We start from the raw sequence: 13,855 nt of genomic DNA, 5'->3' as shown, positions 1-13,855 counted from the left end.
TTCTGGTCATCCTATTACAGGAAGGATATGGAGGCTTTGGAGAGGTTGCAGAAGAGTTTTACCAGGATGCTGCCTCGATTAGAGGGTAATAGCTATAAGGAGAAATTGGACAAACTTGTTTTCTCTGAAGCATCAGAGGCCGAGGGGAGACATGATAGAAGTTTATAAATTATGAGAGGCATAGATAGGGTAGGCAGTCAGAGTCTTTCTCCTGGGGTAGAAATGTCACATACTAGAGGGCATAGCTTTAAGGTGAGAGAGGGAAAGTTTAAAGGGGATGTGCAGAGCAAGCTTTTTACACAGAGAGTGGTAGGTGCCTGGAATGCACTGCCAGGGGTGGTAGTGGAAGCAGACACAATAGTGGCATTCAAGAGGCTTTTAGATAGGCACATGAATATGCAGGGTATGAAGGGATGTGGATCATGTGCAGGCAGAATGGATTAGTTGAATTTGGCATCATGCTCAGCACAGACATCATGAGCCAAAGGGCTTGTTCCTGTGCTGTACTGTTCTATGTTCTAAAGTACAATGCTCTGTTGTGATTTATAGCGCATTTAGCTACATCAACAGGGGATAAATCTCTAGGCACTATATTCTTTGTGAAATCCTGTTTCAATTTATAATACCTATATAAGGCAGAGTAGGTATCAAAACTGAATGGTTTCTATTGACATAAACACTTTTTCTTGGTTCCAGGACTTTATATAATAAGCATTTTTTTCCATTGAGTTGCAGGTTAATTGGATGATCAAAAAGTATTTTTCTTGTTAGTTTTTGCGTTAAAGCAGATGTGCTGTCATTACAGCTACTCAGTGCTCAGTGTAATCAAATACAGTCTTAAAATGACAATTGATTTAACTTGCATCATTGTTTCAGGAAATCTTGGTACCTTTTGTTAAGAATACGCAGGGGGGCCAAAGTAAACTTATCTCATTTAACCTTCTCCTTTTGTAGTCTAGTTTGATTTATCTGCTTTGAGCAATCATGATGGGATTCTATTCTGTCTGATTTAACCTTCTCCTTTTGTAGTCTAGTTTGATTTATCTGCTTTGAGCAATCATGATGGGATTCTATTCTGTCTGAAAACATCAAGTGATCAAGAAAGCCTTAAAAATTGCAGAATCACATTATTGGAGACATCTCTGAAAACAAAAATGGAAAACCATGAAAGATGATAATAAAAGCCAGCCATTAAATTCCACGGCATATACTTATTCATCATACAATAGTAACAAGCTTCGATGAAGCTAATGTGTTTAATTTGATAATTGTGAATAATGGAAACTGGTAATTGAGCTCCAAGGTAATAATCCAATCAAAAACCCCTGGATGATGACATAAATTGCAAGAGCAAAACTTGATTACAATCTGTTTTTGTCTGAACCTAGGATTGAATTGCTGCCTGAAATTCACTTCTGGCTATTAGTTATCACTTGCACGTCAAGTCCTGCAATCTCCTTCCTTCTGTAGCAACAGACAAAGGGAGATTTTCTGGTGTCATCTGAACTTCAATTGTAAGAAAATTTTCATCTATTGCAACGCCGTACAGCTCAAGTATACTGAATGCCATGATAGGATGCACAGCTCACCAGCCTGCTTACCCTGTGAAAAGAAAAATACAATGCAGATATAAGAATAATTCTACTCCAGGTAGAGATTTTAACACCACCACTCATTATTAAAATTTTAAAAAAATCTTGACAACATTCCCTGAAATCTAAATCATTCCAAAGTGCATTGTAAGTCTTAACAAGTTTAACATCTATCATCAAGGATCCCACCATCTGGGTCATGCCCTCTTCTTACTGCTACTTTCAGGCCGGAAGTACAAAAGCCTGAAGTCCCACACCACCAGGTTCAGGAACAGCTACTTTCCAACAACCATCAGGTTCTTAAACCAACCTGTACAACCCCTAATCCTACTTCAGAAAAGGAAGACTACGGACTACCTCTTGCACTACCATGGACTTGTTTCTAATTGTGTTTTTGCATGAATGTCTTGTTTTGCATTGTCTTTTTATTCACTGCCTTGTAAAATATATGTGCAATTTATGTATAATTTACATTCTGTGTGTTGACTGAACCTGCCTGCCTGTGATGCTGCTGCAAATAAGTTTTTCACTGTACCTGAACCTCACCGTACCTGTGCATATGACAATAAACTCGACTTGTGGTTAAATTTGTATTGAAATCTAAATCAATCTAAAGTACATTATAAACCTTTTAAAATGGATGGTTTATTAAGCATGTATTTTTATGATAATACAAATGATATATTGCTAGTTTAATTAAATTGTGAATCTATTTGAGGAGTCACCAGATTCAAAGAAACATTTTATGATTCCAAAACAGTTTTAACTTTCCAAATATGAAGCTTCTGACCTGACACAAAAAAAACTTATAAAATGCCAAAAAGGTTATGGGAAAGGTTATTACTGTCTGTTATGGTCATCTATTGGGTTTGCTTCTGTCGACTCACTACTTTCAATTTGGAACATCAGCATTGTGTTCTCTCTCCAGTTCAAGGCCAATGTGTACATCTTTACAGATGTGAACTCTAACCTCTTCACCGCTGACATGCTGATTATGACCGTATGCACTTAAACATTTTCATTGTATCAGAATGACTCACAGCAAGACATATTTCTTTACTTAAAATACATTTTTAAGCAAGGACATAATAAAGTTATCATTTTCTTTATTGGTCTTTGGATTGTGATTTGTGGGTTGTGGCTTGTTGATTTGTGTACTTGAACTGTTGGCAAAATACTGAAATGTCTAATTGAAGAACTGGATACATTTCAGTATTGTAAAAAATGACGCAATGACCTGGGTTAAATATGGATTAAGTCCATAGGCGAGTTCTGCATGTGAGAACGATGGTGTGGGAGAACAGAAGGGGCTGAGCCAGTCATCTGAAATTTAGGGGAACAAACCTATCATCATTGTCATGGGAAAGTATACCTTATTCTCTGTGGAGTGGTTGCATGTAGGAGGGGCAATTCTTAATGAAAAATATACAGTAAAACCACTCCATGCTCCCAGCACGTTCTATCACAAACAAAGATGTAAGAGCAGCCTAAATAATACTGCCTGCCTTTCTTCCTCACTCTGCCTTACATTTGATGTCTCTTTCCAATGATGAACTAGGACTGAAAAGTCACCACTAGGATCTGACCACTGCATGACTGGTCCCAAGAGAAAAACACCTAAATTTATTTTTCTCTTTTTTCTCTGAATGCATTCACTCATTGAATACTGTTACATAGATACTCACAATTATCAAATGCCTTCTGTAATGTATCTTTAAACATGGAGCATGTTATCTTTCGTGTTTGTACTGTGATACTATTGGATAGCAGAGTCATGTGGAGTGCCAAGTTCTCAAAAAATGTAACTGGTTTCACGTACATTCAGTTTTCTGCCAGGAACTCAGAGAATCAATAAATATGTTGCCCTGAAACATGCTTTATGTTTGGAGAATCAAAAGTGACTTCTTGTGTGGAATCGTGTTTGTCAAAGGTCTTCAAGCGATAAAACCACATACCACAATAAGTCATGGCGGCAAGACTCAACAGTGTTGACATTAATAACTATCACATACAACTGGTTATCTGTGTCACTGTTGAATAGAAGTGATACATCATGGCTACCTGGCTACTTATAAGAGCAATCTTGGCATGTATGACCAAACGTGTTTTTTCTTAAAATAAACTTCTTTGAAAGCGTACAAGGCATAGTTTGTAAGTATGCACAAGAATGTACAAGGCATGGTTAGTAAGTATGCACAAGAATGCCCGAGGCATTTTAAATTTTTAAATTTTTTAAAAAATTTTATTTACAGCATGGTAACAGGCCCTTCCGGCCCAATGAGTCCGCTCCGCCCATTTTAAACCCAGATTAACATACCCGTACGTCTTTGGAATGTGGGAGAAAACAGGAGCACCTGGAGGAAACCCACACAGACACGGGAGAACATACAAACTCCTTACAGACAGCGATGGGACTCGAACCCCGATCGCTGGTGCTGTAATAGCGTCGCACTAACCGCTATGCTACTGTTAGCGTACTGGTTAGTAGGTTTGCAGATGACACTACAATAGGTGGTGCCATAGGCAGTGAAGATGGTTATCAAGAATTAAAGCAGGATCTTGATCAGCTGGGTGAGTGGGCTGAGGAATGGCAAATAGAGTTTAATTTAAATAAGTGTGAGGTGTTACAAATTTGGAAGACACATCAGGGTAGGACTTTCAAAGTGAATGGTAGGGCCCTGGTAAGTGTTGTAGAACAGAGGGACAAGTACAAGTACATAGTTCCCTAAAAGTGGCGTCACAGATTGACAGGGTGGTAAAGACGGCTTTTGCCAAGCTGGCCTTCATCAGTCAGGGCATTGAGTATAGAAGTTAGGATGTTATGTTGCAATTGTATAAGATGTTGGTGAGACTGCATGTGGAATACTGTGTTCAGTTTTGGTCACCCTGCTAAAGAAAAGATGCCATTATGCTGGGAAGAGTGCAGAAAGGATTTACGAGGATGTTGCCTGGAGTAGTGGGACTGAGCTATAGAGAGAAGATGAGCAGGCTAGGAGAATGAGGGGCAATCTCATAGAGGTATATAAAGTCATGAGAGGCATAGATAGGGTGGTTGCACACAGTGTTTCACCTAGGGTTGGGCAATCAAGAACTAGAAGGCCTAAGTTTAAGGTGAGTGGGGAAAGATTTAATGGGAACCTGAGAGGCCACTTTTTCACCCAGAGGATGGTCAGTATATGGAATGAGCTGCCAGAGGAAGTGGTTGAGGCAGGTACATTAACAACATTTAAAAGGCACTTGGACATGTACATGGATAAGAAAGGCAAATGCAGGCAAATGGGACTAGATTAGATGGGTATTTTGGTCAGTATGGACCAGGCTGGACCAAAGGCCCTGTTTCCCTGCCATATGACCCTATGACTCTAAACAATATCCTAGAGTTTGAAGGTGAAGGTTGTATCATCAGAGCACAAAACATGCAGCATATGACTGTAATAAAGTAATATTCTTGATGGAGGTTGGGACAGAAGCATATGGAATGCTGATAAATCTTTTTGCATAGTGAAATGTGTTTTTCTTAAAGATACTGTGCAACTGGAAGATTACTTTGATCCAAGTACTCAGAAATAGCTGAAAGCTAATGTAGGAACAAGGACCCAGAAGCTGCGAGAGACAATTAATGAGTACATTGTTTCATTAAAATGCCTTAGAAATGGCATCCAAGAATGTGGGACAATCTTGTTCACTGGTAAAGCTGCAATCCACAGTCAGAGAGCAGGAACAAAGTCCAAGATGATGAAACTGAGTCAAAGCATAACGATGAGACCAGTACAGTCTGTTATTATCATTGCAAGGGATATCATTCACTTCGATATTGGCTGTTCCAAATTGACAAATTTTTCAGTTGTAAAAGAAAAGCTCACCTTTCAACAGCATGCAGATCCAAGGCTAAGATGAGAAACAAAAGCAATTTCACTGGCAATTGAAAATGATAACAGAAATAGGGACTTTGGCAGTTTATTCATGCAAGGAGGAATTGGGATAGTACACAATCTATGCTAAAAGCTATAACCACAATAAAGGAGCAAATTTTTTGTGTTAAGATGCTGATGAATAATCAGTGCGTTTGCATGTGAAATAATAGTGCTGCATACCATTTGATAATGTTATCAAGGTGCTCACCCTGGTATCTTCAGTCTTATAACCTTGACAGAAAGCATAACTGAACATAAAACTGGTTCTGGTGAAGTTTTGTATATGTTGGAGCATAGTGCAAGAACAGTGACCCATCATTGTGGCAAATTATGTAAACATAGTTACACAGCATGGAAACAGATGCTTCAGCCTCCAAAGTTGCCTACCTGACCTTGTCCTATTTTCCTGTGTTTGGCCCATAAATGTTTCCTATCCATGTACCTGTCCAAATATCTTTTAAATGTTGCATTTGTACCCGCCTCTACAGTTTCCTCTGGCAGCTCGTTCCATATATCCACTACCCTCTGTGTGGAACAAGTGGTCCTTCAAGTCTGCTTTAAATCACCTTAAATCTATGGCCTCTAAAACAATTCAACTTCAATGATGCAGGATCCTCTGAGATTACTCAAGCTGAATTAGAAGAATGTTTTCAGTTTTGACACTTCAGTATTCAAGTGTCAAATGTATTGACCTTTGTTGGAAAGACATGATGAAACTGCAGTGAAGCAAGTGTATATTTTGCAATGAAAAATAATGCACCTCACTTTGAAGGTTGATGCCAATAGTCTACAGTTAGTGAAGGAGAAAATAGAAGCCAGCATTAATAGGTTACAGGCTGAAAATAATGCAGAACTAAGGTCCTTCCAGGCACAATGCAGTACCAGGTGTGATTCCTTCCAGATCCTGCAATGGTACTCAGGCTGTTGTATCACTTACCGAAAAAGAAAAATAATGTAAATTGAATGTAGAGCAAGGCCAACAAAGTGCATGAGATAAATGCAAGAAAAGGTCAGCATATGCAACTCTTGCTTCTGCTTACTGCTGTTGCTTTCTCTTATTGCACTTTGAGTCAAGAAATTCCATCAGTTTTTACTGGACAGATTCTTTACCTCAGCAACAGATCATAACCCACTTCTAGTGATATCAAGTCTCAAAACACAATGACAGTACAAAAGGGAAAGGTTGAATAGGTTAGGACTTTATTCCCTAGGGCACAGGAGAATGAGGGGAGATCTTATAGAGGTATACAAAATTATGAGGGGTATAGATAGAATGAATTGTGTACAGGCTTTTTCCCCTAAGGTTGGGGAACTAGAACTAGGGGTCATAGGTTTAGGATGAAAGGTGAAATATATAAGGGAAACCTGAGGGGGAACTTCTTCACTCAGAGGGTGGTGCATGTGTGGAATGAGCTGCCGGTGGAAGTGGTAGATGCAGGTTCAGTTGTAAAATTTAAGAGAGGTTTGGATGGGTGCATGGATGGGAGAGGTTTGGAGGGATATGGTCCGGGTACAGGTAGATGGGACTAGGCAGAAGATCAGGTCAGTATGGACTAGATAGGCCAAAGGACTTGTTTCTGTGCTGTAGTATTCTATGACTCTAAATCACGCAAAGTTAGGTGTTCCTTTTATCGTAATATGATTATAAAATTAATTATGCCAGTACCTATGTACTGTTGCAGCTACTGCATGAGGACTCTGACATAGGATGTGAAAATGTGATCTACATATTAAATGAGGTTGATGAGAACTCTTCAGTGATTGTACCTGAAATCACAGACAAGAGTTAGAAAGACCTGGTGTTGAAAATAGACTCTGAACAGACATTGAAAGTTGACAGGATTCGCACAGTGGGCAGATGAGGAACGGAAACTATTCCACAGTTATTGAAGTGAGTTGTCATGTGAGCAAGGGTGTATCATCTGGGTTCTTAGATATTACCAACAATTTTGAGGAAGAAAGATCTTGGCTGAACTTCATACTAAACAGGCATGAATAGTCATTTTCTGGCCTCAGTTGAATAGTGGTCTCAAATCATTCATGCCAAAGTTGCAGGAACAAGCCACTAAAACCTTCTTTGCAGTCGGCATCATGGCCTACTGGTCCTTTTCAGAGAGTACGCATCGACACTTGTGACAGTGGGAATGACAATTTCTCGGAGCTAGTCAAACCTTACTTAAAATAGATTAAAGAGTTACACTATTGAATGTACTATTGGTGAGTTAATTCTAGATTGGTGAGATAATTGTTTATGACAATGGTCCTCAGTTTTGATCTGTCCTGTGAACTTTATGAAATGGAATGATATTAAACATACCCTTGTTCATTCATATCATCTGCTTTCAAACGGAAAGGCTGAAAGGTCAGTCAGAATAGTTAAAGAAGAGGCACAAGTTACTGCAGATGCTGGAATCCAGTCTTGGTGCAGGGTTTTGACTCGAACCATCAACAATTCCTTCCCCTGCCCCCCTCACAGAATAGTTAGAGAAAGAGAAGTCTGACAGTGAACACAAGAGAGCTGAACTAGTTTTCATCCAACGAGGAAAGTTGGCCTTCTGCTAGTTCAGATGTTTGGGTAGTTGAGGTGCCCCTCTCTCTAACTCCATTCCCAGATTTACCATTCTGCCGGCATTGCCTTTCAGCAGTTTTGAGGCAAACGCCAGGCCTCCTGATCCCTGTCCTTCCTCCATCAGGCCACATGCTGCATTTTGTCTGGAAGGATAGAGCAGCTGACCAGTGGCACTCAAGTGAATCCTGACCATAAAATCTGCTGGGCCTCTGCGTTCTTTTGCCATTGGGTCTGCCATTAGCCCCTGTGGGGTGTTGCAATCTTCCCCATGGTCAGTTCTCATGTTCCACCGATGTAGAATTGGTTGTCAGTTTAGCAAGTCTTAACGCTCTGCTGCAAACTATAGAATTCAACCACTTCATTGCAACAGAAGTTGATGAAAGTAGATTTTTTTAACAGAATTAGATTGTTTATGAAAAAAAATTCCCATCCCCTTTAAGAAACAAATGTGAATAAACCAAGCAATACATTTCAAATATCTCCAGGGACTTTGAACCATTGAGGGTTAGCACTTCATTCTCTCTAATCATTTATTCCTCATAGGAGTCCACAGGAAACACAGAACGCACTCTAGTTATTCATCCCTATCGCCAGATGACCCACAGGAAACAACAGAGAGCCTTTCAAGGAAAAACAAACAAAACTACTCCCACTGACTTACAAGTTCTCACAGGACTGTGCTGTTGAAGTCAATTATTCCTAAAAGTCTCCTTGTTCTTTTAGATGTTGAAATTTCAGTGGTTAAAATCGTCCTGCATCTTTAATGAAATCTGGCTGAGATGTGTACAATTTACCTTAAGAATCTTGACCTAGGGATATGGAAGGATATTTTTCAGGTGGGATTGATGGATTTCCACTATGCTTATATCAGGCACAGTTTTCAGAAGTACTAATATTTGAAACAACCACCTCAAACAAATAGACTTATGTTTAATATAAACATAAATATGGGGACCTGGCAAACTGACTCCAGGTTCCAATATTCAGATAGGTTCAACTGTGGTTTGGAATTAGTCCTGTTTCCCAATATAATTATTGAGAACTAATGAAAAATGGCTTCATCTTGAACCCCCTTTGATCATCTCCCACAGTATCATCCCCTGTGTTTCTGTGATCTACACAACTCTACCTTCCAAATTAGTACAGCACAGATTTTGCATATTACAGATATTAAAAATACCTGATACAAACTATTGAATATGAGGTATTAATTTGAGAATCTATCAGGTAATTTGAACTTTCATTTTACAACTAATATATCATTCATTTCGTGCAATTTAAGGAATCAAGACTAACTTGATGAGTATGGTCTCCATTACAAATCTGGAAGAGGAGGACAGAGGTTATAAGAAGCTAATATACTATCAGATCACCAACATAACCTGTCTGAGAAAATTTCACCCTACTTACTGTTTAATTGAATAAATATTGTCATTTAAAATTATTAATTTGGATTTAAAATTGTTAATTATAAATAGACAAAAGTAAAAAAAGTTTTGATCCATTGAAATTTGCCACCAGCAACCCAAGAATCTGGTACAAGTAAATCTCAGGTCAACATCAATTATCCAACCATTTTGGTTTAACACAGCTGGCAGCTTTGTCAGCACCCGTTGTGTTCGATACCAGGCTTCTGATCAAAAATCAGAAAACATGGTCCATTAAAAGTGGCCCAATCACAGACACTTTGAATTCTACAGAATATTCTGTTGAAGTTTAAGTTGCTGTTGCTTTGCTTGAGGTACAAACTCAAGTTTGGTATAACTGAAAACTCCTGTATGGTCCATTTTTAAAAAAAACTACTGAGCTGGGAGCCAGGGCCATTTATTTTATCCCAGGCATTGTCTATTCCAGTAAAATTAGAAACATCCAATTATCTTGTAAGAATGTGTTAATTAATCAAAATGAGTCATTATAACTGGAAACCAACATAAAGGTTCACCCATATTCGGCTGACTCCAATTTTGCTTTCACTCAAGGTGAATAGAAGTTCATCCAAATCCCAAACTACCTCTGCAGGGTTCTATGAGAAGCATTTCCTGTTATCCTTGTCTTCCTTTTTGTTTTCTTCATATGTTTATGATTTGAGAAGCATAAACTGTGCACAACTGTACAAAGACATATGTGATGATGGATGAGAATGCTGCACTAGTGGTGTGGAGCTCTAACTTTACTGTTAAAAATGGCCAAGGGAACAACTATAGAAATTAAACTGTTTCCAGACTGCATACCAGACTGTTCTCATTGATGCCCTGGTTGTAAGCAAATTACAATTTGCGTAGAACTATGAGGTTTCCATTATTCTTTATGCCAAAAGTAGTGTGTAGTAAATAGGAATGGGAATGGAATGGAAAATTTAGTGATCTTCAAAAGGTCATAAAGTTTTTTTTCCAAATGTTGAAATAAATGTTCCTTTTTCCAGATCCAGTTGTGCTTTTTATTAATACAATACAAGATTTAGTTAACAAAACATGAAGCGTTGACTGGTTCATAAATCTTGACAACAAAATCAAAGGGGAAGAAAGAGATGAAAAGTGACAATGAAACAAGAGACATGCAGAAGTGATTGGATAATAAGAGCTTAGGCTGACAACTTGCATCAAGAGAATGATATATTACTGTCAAGGAATTCTTCCTTGTTTGGTAGAGCTAAGCATACTGCATTGTTGCAATGAGAGTGTTACAGTTTACCTCCAAAATTCCTTCCATTGAAATCAAGGGGGCTTTGTACGTGATAAATGGCTAGGCAATCAAAATTATGGACAAAAATAAAAAATCCAGCTAAAAAACATACTTCTTGCTCCAGTCATCTTATCTGAGAATTAAAAAGACAATGAATGTCAATTAACAAGGCGCCTCTCCTCAAACAACTAACTATGAACCTCACCACTTACAGGTAACCACACACATCTCTAACCTCCTTTTCTTCTCCAAGTTCTTGCTATCAGAATGCATTTCTACTATTTTGAAGTACTTGTGAAAGTTTTACCACAATAAAGGTATTCTACAAATTCACTGTTGGTTTTGTTGAATAAGAGATAAGAAACAAAAACAGATATTCATATATCGTTTTCAATAAGGAATTGCTCAAAGTTAATGAAGTCAGTTCAATTCTCAAACTGGCAAAGAAAAATTTGCTATCAGGCAATCAATCTGAGAATCAATATGGCACTGAGGATAGCCAAGAAATTGAATTTAATGTATTTTTGGTGCACTAAATGGGTGCTGTGTGTTGCGTTAAGGCCAAATGGGATGTCACAAATTAAAACTGCTAAACTGGGACATCCTTGCTTTAAGAAGCCATTGTGGTGTCTTTAAGAGCTTTAAAATCTGACCTATACCTTTCACATTTGGTTATGAAATGGGCAGTTGCACGTGCATCAGTGCTTTTAAAGAGAGGTGGAGTATTGGTACTTGGGTCTCCTGGAAAGGCCATACTGTCTAGGGAGCTAGCTTATAGGCACCAAGCGATTGCTCTGGTCTCAAATCCCCACTGTAGGCGGCAGCCATTGGGTTCACAAGGGGCCTGTGGAGCACATTTGCTAATTCACAGAAGCCCTGATCCTTGCAGAGCTCTGCTGATACTGATTTTGTTTTTTAATCAAAACTTTCAAGGAAGGACTTCTTGAATACAAAAAATGATTTCAGGAGGATATCAAATCACATGTTGTTAACTTCTTTCAGTGGGACGCAGTCTCATATTATTATGAATTAATTACTGTCTGAATTCTATTGTAAGTGGTTATAATGGACCACCCACTTGATGACATCATCAGACATGCAAAACCTGACAGGCAAATGGGATCCGCATTTGGGTGAGTGATGCCCATGCCCAAATCCAATTTCTCGATGAGCTGGACTTCCACTGGAAGTGGGCATTGACATCTCAAAACATGCCAATTGTGTTTTTTGTGTAGTTTATGCATAAAAAGCAAGCACAACTGTGTCCAATTTCTTGGCAGATACATGATAGTTCATCGCATACTTCTTGCAATTTGAATTATGGTTTTATAGATGAAGTCCTAACACTGTAGATCATTCCTGGCTGACTCCATCATGATCACTCAGTGTTACTGAAATAGACTCTGTTCTGGATTGTTAGAATAACCCCAGCATACTTACAATGCCCTTGAGATTACAAGAGTTATCGTTGAATATTTTAGAACATAAGAATTTAGAAGATTACAGCACAATACAGGCCCTTCGGCCCACGATGTTGCACCAACCTTTACACCTATTCTAGGATCACTCTAACCATTCCTTCCCACATACCCCTCCATTTTTCTATCATCTGTGTGCCTATCTAAGAATCTCTTAAATATCCCTAATGTATCTGCCTCTACCAGCACCCCTGGCAGCGTGTTCCACGCACCCACCACTCTCTGTGTAAAAAAAACTTATCTCTGATATTCCACCGGTACTTTCCTCCAATCATCTTAAGATTATACCCCCTCATGTTCGCCATTTCTGCCCTGGGAAAAAGTCTCTGGCTGTCCACTTGATCTATGCCTCTATCAAGTCACCTCTCAACTTCCTTCATTCCAGAGAGAAAAGCCCTAGCTCACTCAACCTATCCTCATAAGGCATGCTCTCCAATTCAGGCAGCATCCTGGCAAATCTGCTCTGCACCCTTTCTAAAGCTTCCCATAATGTGGTGACCAGAACTGAACACAATATTCCAAGTGTGGTCTAACCAGGGTTTTATAGAGCTGCAACATTACCTTGCAGCTCTTGAGCTGTGACTAATGAAGGCCAACATGCCATACGCCTTCTTAACAACCCTATCAACTTATGTGGCAACTTTGAGGGGTATAAGGACTTGGACCCCAAGATCCCTCTGTTCTTCCAAACTGCTAAGAATCCTACCATTAACCCTGTATCCTGCCTTCAAATTCGACCTTCCAAAGTGAATCACTTCACACTTTTCAGGGCTGAACTCCATCTGCCGCTTCTCAGCCAAGCTTTGCATTCTACCAATGTCTTGTCGTAACCCTCGACAGCCTTCTGCACTATCCACAAGACCACCAACCTTTGTGTCATCCGCAAACTTACTAACCCACCCTTCCACTTCCTCTTCCAAGTCATTGATAAAAATCACAAAGAGCAGGGGTCCCAGAACAAAACCCTGCAGAACACCACTGGTCACTGACCTCCAGGCAGAATACCCTCCATCTACAACTACCCTCTGTCTTCTATGGGTGAGCCAATTCCGAATCCACACAGCCAAGTTTCTCCGGATCCCATGTCTCCCGACCTTCTGAATGAGCATATCGTGGGGAACCTTATCGAATGCCTTACCAAAGTCCATATACACCACATCCACTGCTCTATCCTCATAAATGTGTTTTGTCACATCCTCAAAGAATTCAACCAGCTTGGTGAGGCACAATCTGCCCCTCACAAATCCATGCTGACTATCTCTAATCAGACTATGCTTCTCCAAATGCTCATAAATCCTGTCCCTAAGAATCTTTTCCAATAATTTGCCCACCACTGAAGTAAGACTCACTGGTCTATAATTCCCAGGGTTATCCCTACTCCCTTTCTTGAACAAAGGAATAACATTTGCTACCCTCCAATCATCTGGCACTACTCCTGTGGCCAGTGAGGACTCAAAGATCATCGCCAAAGGCTCAGAAATCTCTTCCCTTGCTCCCCATGGTATCCTGGGATATATCCCGTCCAGCCCCAGAGACTCATCTATCCTAATGTTTTTCAAAAGTTCCAGCACATCCTCCTTCTTAACATCAACATGTTCTAGTTCATCAGCCTGTTTTACA

Source organism: Pristis pectinata, chromosome 4 (assembly GCF_009764475.1).
Source record: "Pristis pectinata isolate sPriPec2 chromosome 4, sPriPec2.1.pri, whole genome shotgun sequence".
Taxonomy (NCBI): domain Eukaryota; kingdom Metazoa; phylum Chordata; class Chondrichthyes; order Rhinopristiformes; family Pristidae; genus Pristis; species Pristis pectinata.
The sequence above is the reverse complement of the archived record's forward strand: the minus strand, read 5'-3'. Positions refer to the sequence as shown.